At 50.6% G+C, this 8,737-nt stretch overlaps 1 protein-coding gene across 7 annotated transcripts in view; it reads right to left on the reverse strand.

Moving 5' to 3' along the window:
* Positions 1 to 7,493, reverse strand: part of LAT2 (linker for activation of T cells family member 2) — a 28,582-nt gene extending 21,089 nt beyond the window's left edge. For 4 of the 7 annotated variants that reach the window (XM_054494427.2, XM_054494430.2, XM_054494429.2 and 1 more), the window contains exon 1: positions 4,170 to 4,299. The gene's annotated coding sequence lies outside the window, so the exon portion shown is untranslated. Of the gene's footprint in view, positions 1 to 4,169; positions 5,651 to 7,422 lie in introns of those variants that run through there. The other 3 variants (XM_063668271.1, XM_054494425.2, XM_063668269.1) reach the window with 3 other exon arrangements.
* Between the last annotated feature and the right edge of the window lie 1,244 nt (positions 7,494 to 8,737).

Genomic DNA, 8,737 nt, shown 5'->3' on the forward strand with positions numbered 1-8,737 from the left:
CCCACCCATGTCCCGCGTCCTTTGCCTGTGTCCATCTGTCTCATCCTCTGGGACTCTTGCTGTCTGACCCTCTGTCTCTATTCCTCGCCCAGTTCTTTTTTTTTTTTTTGAGACAGGGTCTCACTCAGTCCAGAGGTGAAGTTGGATTTGAACCCAGACCCCAAAGCCTGGCTTCCTTGCTGGGACCCCCTGCCTGGCTCCTCCTCACAATGGGAACAAATCTACATCTGTTTCCCTCCAGCCCCAGACTCTGCACCTGGATAGGGGTTACCTGCTGTTCTTTCCCCCCCGCTTTTTTTTTTATTTTTTTGAGACAGGGTCTCACCCGATCACCCAGGCTGGAGTGCAGTGGTGCAATCTCAGCTCACTGCAACCTCTGCCTCCCAGGCTCAAACGATCCTCCCACCTCAGCCTCCGGAGTTAGCTGGAACCCCAGGTGCGTGCCACCACGCCCAGCTAATCTTTGTGATTTTTTTTGTAGAGACACGGTCTCACTATGTTGCCCAGGCTGGTCTTGAACTCCTGGCCTTAAGCGATCCTCCATCCTCAGCCTCCCAAAGTGCAGGGATTACAGGCGTGAGGCCACCGCGCCTGGTCCCATTGAACCCGGTGTCTCTCCCACCTGCTGGAGACACCAGGGAAAAGCATGACGGTCCCCCACCTCCTATATATGTCTGGCATTTCAGAACCTGGGCCCCCAGTCCTGGACACCTCTAGGCCTGGGACCCTGGCTCTGGGGTCCTACTCTCAGCTTGGGACTACGTTTCTCTTTAAACTTGGCAGCGGTGTCCCGGCCAGGCCAGGAGAGGTGGCCACGGAGACGAGAGGCTGGGCCCGCTGCTGCCACCTCGTGGACAAGGAGGGTAGCACATGCTCCTGGGGCTGGTTCTGAGAGATCCTGCAGGCGTCCGTTCGTGTCAAGGGCTCACTCTGCCTCCCTCTGTGGCGGGACTAGGACTGAAGCTAGGGCCATCAGACGCCCAGACCTGTGCCTGTGCAAGCAACCGCCACCCTCCCTTGTTCCATCCAGCAATGCCAAGTGCACTGGATTCAGGACCACGTTTCCTTCCCACGGTAACCGGTAAGAAGACAGAGGCTCACAGAGGTGAAGCTGGATTTGAACCCAGACGCCAAAGCCTGGCTTCCTCGCTGGGACCCCCTGCCTGGCTCCTCCTCACACAATGGGAACAAGCCTGCATCCGTTTCCCTCCAGCCCCAGACTATGCACCTGGACAGGAGTTACCTGCTGTTCTTTTTCTTTCTTTTTTTCTCATGTTTTTTTAGATGGGGCCTTGCTTGGTCACCCAGGCTGGAGTGCAGTGGGGTGATCTCGGCTCACTGCAACCTCTGCCTCCCAGGTTCAAGCAATTCTCCTACCTCAGCCTCCTGAGTGGTTGGGATTACATACACCTGCCACCACGCTCGGCTAATTTTTTGTACTTTTAGTAGAGACGGGGTTTCACTATGTTGGCCAGGCTTGTCTCAAACTCCTGGATTCAAGTAAGCTGTCTGCTCGGCCTCCCAAAGTGTTGGGATTATACTGCACCCAGTCTGTTCCGGTTTTTGTTTTTGTTTTTGTTTGTTTGTTTGTTTTGACAGGGTCTTGCTCTGTCACCTATGCTGGAGTGCAGCGGCAAGATCATAGCTCACTGCAGCCTCCAACTCTCGGGCTCAAGTGATCCTTCCACCTCTGCCTCGCCTGTAGGTGGGACTACAGGTGCACACCACTATGCTTGGCTCATTTTAAAACTTTGTAGTGATGGGGTCTCACTGTGTTGCCCAGGCTGGTCTTGAATGCCTGGGCTCAAGCGATCCTCCCACCTTAGCCTCCCAAAGTGCTGGGATTACAGGCATGAGCCATCGCACCCAGCCTACCTGCTCTGTTCTAGCTCCCTGCTTCCTTCACGGGCCTGGGCACTGGTAGGTGCTGGAGGGAAATGGTCTGTGAAAGGGCCTCATATGCAAAATGATCTTACAGACAGAAGCGTGGTCTTTTTTTTTTTCTGGAGATGGAGTCTCATTCTGTCACCCGGGCTGGAGTGCAGTTAGCGTGATCTTGGCTCACCTCTGCCTCTGCCTCCTGGGTTCCAGCGATTCTCCTGCCTCAGCCTTCCTAGTAGCTGGGATCACAGGCACCTACCACCACACCCAGCTAATATTTGTATTTTTAGTGGAGACTGGGTTTCACTATGTTGGCCAGGCTGGTCTCGAACTCCTGACCTTAGGTGAGCCACCTGCCTCAGTTTCCCAAAGTGTTGGGATTACAGGCATGAGCTATGGCACCCAGCCAATAAGTCTGGTCTTGCACAGCTGGGAGAGGGGTAGATCTCTGCACTGTTTTGTCCAGACCCAGGGCTTGCCCGTCACAGGGAAAGAGGATGCATGTTCCAGCAAGACAATGAGAGGCAGCCCTCCAGAACAGGCAAGAACGCTATATGCATCTCAGTCTATAATTTGTGTGATAGCATCAAGGTTGACATGCTCTTACCCTAGGGACAATAAATAAAGTAGGGGCCCGGCAGGGTGGCTCACACCTGTAATCCCAGCACTTTGGGAGGCTGAGGCAGGAGGATCGAGCCCAGGAGTTCAAGACCAGCCTGGCCAACATGGCAAGACCCGGTCTCTACAAAAAAATTATAAAAATTAGCCGGGCATGGTGGTGCACCAGGAGCTATGATCACGCCACTGCACTCCAGCCTGGGGTGACAGAGCAAGCCCATACCCAGGATGTTTTCTGGAATAGATGAGAAAAAGGCAGTGGAGCAATCAAGGGGACTCGCCCCATAACCAAAAAGGAGAGGAGTTTCACTTCCCATGGGAAGGGATCTAAACTGGTGACGGGGGGTCAGGTCTTTCCAAAGGCCACCAATAACGCATTGGGTTGATGGCCTATTTTCTCTTTGTTCACTCCAGCTGGGATCAGATCATTGCACATTTGTCTCCAGGTAACAATAACTAGGTGTTGTAGGCCTCCCTTCTTGAGCCCTACAGAATTGCTTCGCCCTTTTCCCTTTGGTTAACAGCTGGCCCTGGTCTTTATCTCTTCCCTTCCCTCCCTCCCTCCCTCCCTCCTGCCCTCCTTGCTTCCCTCCCTCCCTCCCTCCTTCCTTCCCTTCCTCTTTCCCTTTCTCCCTCCCTCCTTCCTTCCCCCTCCTCCTTCCTTCCCTCCCTCTTTCCTTCCCTCCCTCTTTCCCTTTCTCTCTCCCTCCTTCCTTCCCTCCCTCTTTCCCTTTCTCCCTCCCTTCCTCCTTCCTTCCCTCCCTCCCTTCCTCTTAACCTCCCTCCTTCCTTCCCTCTCTCCCTCTGCCTCCCTCCTTCCTTCCCTCCCTGCCTCCTTCCCTCCTCTCCTTCCCTTATTCTCTCCTTCCCTTCCCTCCCTCCCTTCCCTCCCTGCCTCCTTCCCTCCCTCCCTTCCTTCCCTCCCTCCGTCTTTACCTTCCTCCCTCCTTCCTTCCCTCCCTCCCTCTTTCCTTCCTTCTCTGTTTATTTTTCTTCTTTTTCTTTTCTTTCTCTTTCTCCTTCCTTTCCTTCCTTTTCTTTCTTTCTTTTCTCTCTCTCTCTCTCCCTCTCTCCCTCCCTCTCTCTCTCTCTCTTTCTCTCTTTTCCCTCCCCACCCTCCTTTACTTTCTTTCTTTTTAGAGACAGGGTCTCACTCTGTCACCCAGGCTGCAGTGCACTGCTGTGATCTCAGCTCACTGCAGCCTCAGCCTTCTGGGCTCAAGCAATTCTCCCACTTCAGCCTCCAGAGTAGCTGGGGCTATGGGTACGCACCACTGTGCCCAGCTAATTTTATTTATTTTGTTGCAGAGATAGGGGGTCTCACTCCATTGCCCAGGCTGGTCTTGAACTCCTGGACCCAAGTGATCCTCAGGCCTCAGCCTCCCAAAGTGCTGAGATTACAGAGCTAATGCACCTAAGCCTTCCCTTAAAAAAAATTTTTTTTTAACCCATATCCCTAAAGTTGCCTGGGACATCCTTCCCTTTTCAGAGCAGAACTGCTCCTGCCACAGAAAACAGAAGCCCAATGCTTGCAGCCATCAGCAGAATTATCTGAGAGAGGAAAAACTTTTAAACAGCTGCCCAGAGAAAGTTTAACCACAAGGGGGGTGCGACTGTGGGACACTGGTGGGATGGTATTAGGTTGGCGCAAAAGTAATTGTGGTTTTTACCATTACTTTCAATGCATGGCTGCGCCTGTAAATCCCAGCTACTCGGGAGGCTGACGCTTGAATCCGGGAGGTGGAGGTTGCAGTGAGCCGAGATAATGCCACTGAACTGCAGCCTGGGCAACAGAATGACACCCTGTCTCAAAAAAAAAAAAAAAAAAAGAGACAACAAACTGGACAGTTCCTGTTCAGTTGCATAAATGCTAGTGCACTTATGTTGTTTTTTTTCCCCCACAACTCAATCGTTTTTGGTATATTACATTATTTTTTTAAACTGTGATATAAATAACAAACACTGGCAAGGATGTGAAGAAAAGGGAACCCTTGTACCCTATTGGTGGGAACATAAATTACTACACCCACTATGGAAAACGGTTTGGAGGTTCCTCACAAAACTAAAAATTGAGCTACCATATGATCCAGCAATCCCACTGCCGGGTATATACCCCAAAGAAAGGAAATTTGTACCTCGAAGAGATACCTGCACTGCCATATTTATTGCGCCACTGTTCACAATAGCCAAGATTTGGAAGAAATCTAAGTGTCCATCAACAGAAGAATGGAAAAAGAAAATGTGGTATTTATACACAAAGGAGTACTATTCAGCCATCCAAAAAGAATGAGATCCTGCCATTTGCAACGACATGGATGGAACTGGAGATTATGTTAAGCAAAATAAACAAGGCACAAAAACACAAACATCGGCCGGGCGCGGTGGCTCACGCCTGTAATCCGAGCACTTTGGGAGGCCGAGGCGGGCGGATCACAAGGTCAGGAGATCGAGACCATCCTGGCTAACACGGTGAAACCCCGTCTCTACTAAAAATACAAAAAATTAGCTGGGCGTGGTGGCGCACATTTGTAGTCCCAGCTACTCGGGAGGCTGAGGCAGGAGAATGGCGTGAACCCGGGAGGCGGAGCTTGCAGTAAGCCGAGATGGCGCCACTGCACTCCAGCCTGGGTGACAGAGCGAGACTCCGTCTCAAAAAGAAAAAAAACAAAACAAGCACAAACATCGCATGTTCTCACTTATTTGTGGGATCTAAAAGTCAAAATAAGTGAACTCATGGACTTAGAGACTAGGAGGATGGTTACCGGAGGCTGGTAGTAGAGGCTTGTTGGGGGCGGTGGGGATGGTTAATGGGTTTAAAAAAAAGTAGATCCGGCCGGGTGCGGTGGCTCAAGCCTGTAATCCCAGCACTTTGGGAGGCTGAGGTGGGTGGATCACGAGGTCAGGAGTTTGAGATCAGCCTGGCCAACATAGTGAAACCCTGTCTCTACTAAAAATACCAAAATTAGCCGGGCATGGTGGCACGTGCCTGTAGTCCCAGCTACTCGGGAGACTGAGGCAGGAGAATCGCTTGTACCCGGGAGGCGGAGGTTGTGGTGAGCCGAGTTGGCGCCACTGCACTCCTGCCTGGGCAACAAGATCCAAACTCTGTCTCAAAAAAAAAAAAAAGTAGGATGGGCTGGTGGTGGCTCACCTCTATAATCCCAGCACTTTGGGAGGGGGAGGCGGGTGGATCACCTGAGGTCAGGAGTTTGAGACCAGCCTGGCCAACATGGCGAAACCCCATCTCTACTAAAAATACAAAAAAATTAGCCAGGCGTGGTGGTGCGCACCTGTAGTCCCAGTTACTCAGGAGGCTGAGGCAGGAGAATCATTTGAACCCGGGAGGTGGAGACTGCAGTGACCTGAGATGGCGCCACTGCACTCCAGCCTGGGCAACAAGATCGAAACTCTGTCTCAAAAAAAAAAAAAAAGAAAAGAAAAGAAAATGAATAAGTGAATAAGACCTACTATTTCATAGCACAACAGGGTGACTATAGTCAATCATATCTTAATTGTATATTTTAAAAATAATGTAATCAGTTTGTAACTCAAAGAATAAATGCCTGGGGGGATGGATGCCCGTTCTCCATAATGAGCTTATTTCATATTACATGCCTGTATCGAAACATTACATGTAGCCCATAAATATATACATCTACTATGCACACACACACACACACACACACATTTTTGTTTTTTAGACCGTGTCTGCTCTGGAGTGCTATGGCACGATCTCGGTTCACCGCAACCTCCACTTCCCAGGTTCAAGCGATTCCCCTGCCTCAGCCTCCTGAGTAGCTGGGATTACAGGCGCCCGCCGCCACGCCCAGCTAACTTTTGTATTTTTAGTAGAGATGAGGTTTCACCACGCTGGCCAGGCTGGTCTCAAACTCCTGACCTCAAGTGATCCACTCGCCTCGGCAAAGTGCTGGGACAGGCATGAGCCACCGTGCCTGTCTTCACAAAATTTTTTTAATTTTAATGTTTAAATTTAAAAATCTATTATTATTATTTTTTGAGACAGAATCTCGCTCTTGTTGCCCAGGCTGGAGTGCAGTGGTGCAATCTTGGCTCACTGCATCCTCCACCTCCTGGGTTCAAGTGATTCTCCTGCTTCAGCCTCCCAAGTAGCTGGGATGACAGGCAGGAGCCACCACGCCTGGTTAATTTTTGTATTTTTAGTTGAGACGGAGTTTCGCCATGTTGGCCAGGCTGGTCTCAAACTCCTGACCTCAGGTGATCTGCCTGCCTCGGCCTCCCAAAGTACTGGGATTACAGGCGTGAGCCACCACACCCAGGCCTGTTATATTGTATATATTTTATCACCGGTTTTTAAAAAAAATCTTACGCTAGGCGCAGGCTGGTCTTAAACTCCTGACCTCAAGCCATCTCCCCACCTTGGCCTCCCCAAGTGCTGGGATTACAGGCGTGACCACGGTACCCAGCCTCATACGTTCCTTAAAGCTGATTAAAGCTATCATTTTTTTTTTGAGACGGAATCTCACTCAGGCTGGGGTGCAGTGGCGGAATCTCAGCTCACCACAACCTCCGTGTCCTGGGTTCAAGTGATTCTCCTGCCTCAGCCTCCCTAGTAGCTGGAACTGTGAGCCACCATGCCTGGCTAATTTTTGTGTTTTTAGCAGAGATGGGGTTTTGTCGTGTTGGCCAGGCTAGTCTCAAACTGCTGACCTCAAGTGATGCATCTGCCTCAACCTCCCAAAGTGCTGGGATTATAGGCATGAGTCACCTCGCCAAGCCTCTGGTGAGCATTTTCTTAACTTCAGAGTATAATGCATGAGAAAGACTTCTACCAATTCGAAGGAATCTAGGTGCAATTTAAATAAATTTCTGGGCTACCTGAAACGCTCCTCTGACACCCCCACCATCCCAATCTTGTGTAGAAGGACAAGCTCAGGCGCTTACCTCGTCTCCCACGGTGAAGGAAAGAACAGGATATAGGTTATCTGCAGTGTCCAAACCGAGTACCGAAGAACCTGCCGCAGTGAAATAGTGTGCTTTGATTTGTATATTTAGTATTTTACAGAGTTACAGGGTGTTTACAGATGGGTAACAGTAGGTTATAATTTTAAGTACGTAGTATTCATTATTTTTCTTTCATGACCAAAACATGCAAAGGGAAGACTTTTTTTTTTTTTTTTTGACTGAGTCTTGCTCTGTCTCCCAGGCAGGAGTGCAGTGGCGCGATCTCGGCTCACTGCAAGCTCCCCCTCTAGGGTTCACGCGATTCTCCTGCCTCAGCCTCCGGAGTAGCTGGGACTACAGGCACCCGCCACTACGCCCAGCTAATTTTTTTGTATTTTTAGTAGAGACGGGGTTTCACCATGTTGGCCAGGATGGTCTTGATCTCCTGACCTCGTGATCGGCCCACCTCGGCCTCCCAAAGTGCTGAGATTACAGGCGTGAGCCACTGCACCCAGTCCAGGAAAACTCTTAAGACTGGAAGTGTTCATGAGTCTGTCAACCTCACAAATGAGAAAGTGACTTGAAACATCTCAACATTGGCCTGGCGTGGTAGCTCATTCTTGTAATCCTAGCACTTTTGGAGGCCAAGGTGGGAAGATCTCCTGAGCTTAGGAGTTTGAGAACAGTCTGGGCAACACGGTGAAACCTCTACAAAAATTGAAATAGGCCAGGCGCAGTGGCTCACGCCTGTAATCCCAGCACTTTGGGAGGCTGAGGTGGGTGGATCACCTGAGGTCGGGAGTTCGAGACCAGCCTGCCCAACATGGTGAAACCCCATCTCTACTAAAAGCACAAAAATTAGCCAGGCGTGGTGGCATGTGCATAATCCCTGCTACTAGGGAGGCTGAGGTGGGAGGATCACTTGAACCCAAGAGGCGGAGGTTGCAGTGAGCTGAGATTACGCCACTGCACTCCACCCTGGGTGGCAGGGCATGGCTCTGTCTCAAAGAAAAATAAATACAAAATAAAATAAAATCTTAACCATCCAGCCGGGCGCAGTGGCTCATGCCTGTAATCTCAGCACTTTGGGAGGCAGAGGCAGGCAGATTACCTGAGGTCAGGAGTTCGAGATCAGCCTGGGCAACACGGTGAAACCCTGTCTCTATTAAAAATGCAAAATTAGCCAGGCGTGGTGGCCCATGCCTATAATCACAGCTACTCAGGAGGCTGAGGCAGGAGAATCGCTTGAACCTGGGAGGTGGAGGATGCGGTAAGCCGAGATCGTGCCATTGCATTCCAGCCTGGACAACCAGAG

The sequence above is a fragment of the Pongo pygmaeus genome, chromosome 6 (genome assembly GCF_028885625.2).
Source record: "Pongo pygmaeus isolate AG05252 chromosome 6, NHGRI_mPonPyg2-v2.0_pri, whole genome shotgun sequence".
Taxonomy (NCBI): domain Eukaryota; kingdom Metazoa; phylum Chordata; class Mammalia; order Primates; family Hominidae; genus Pongo; species Pongo pygmaeus.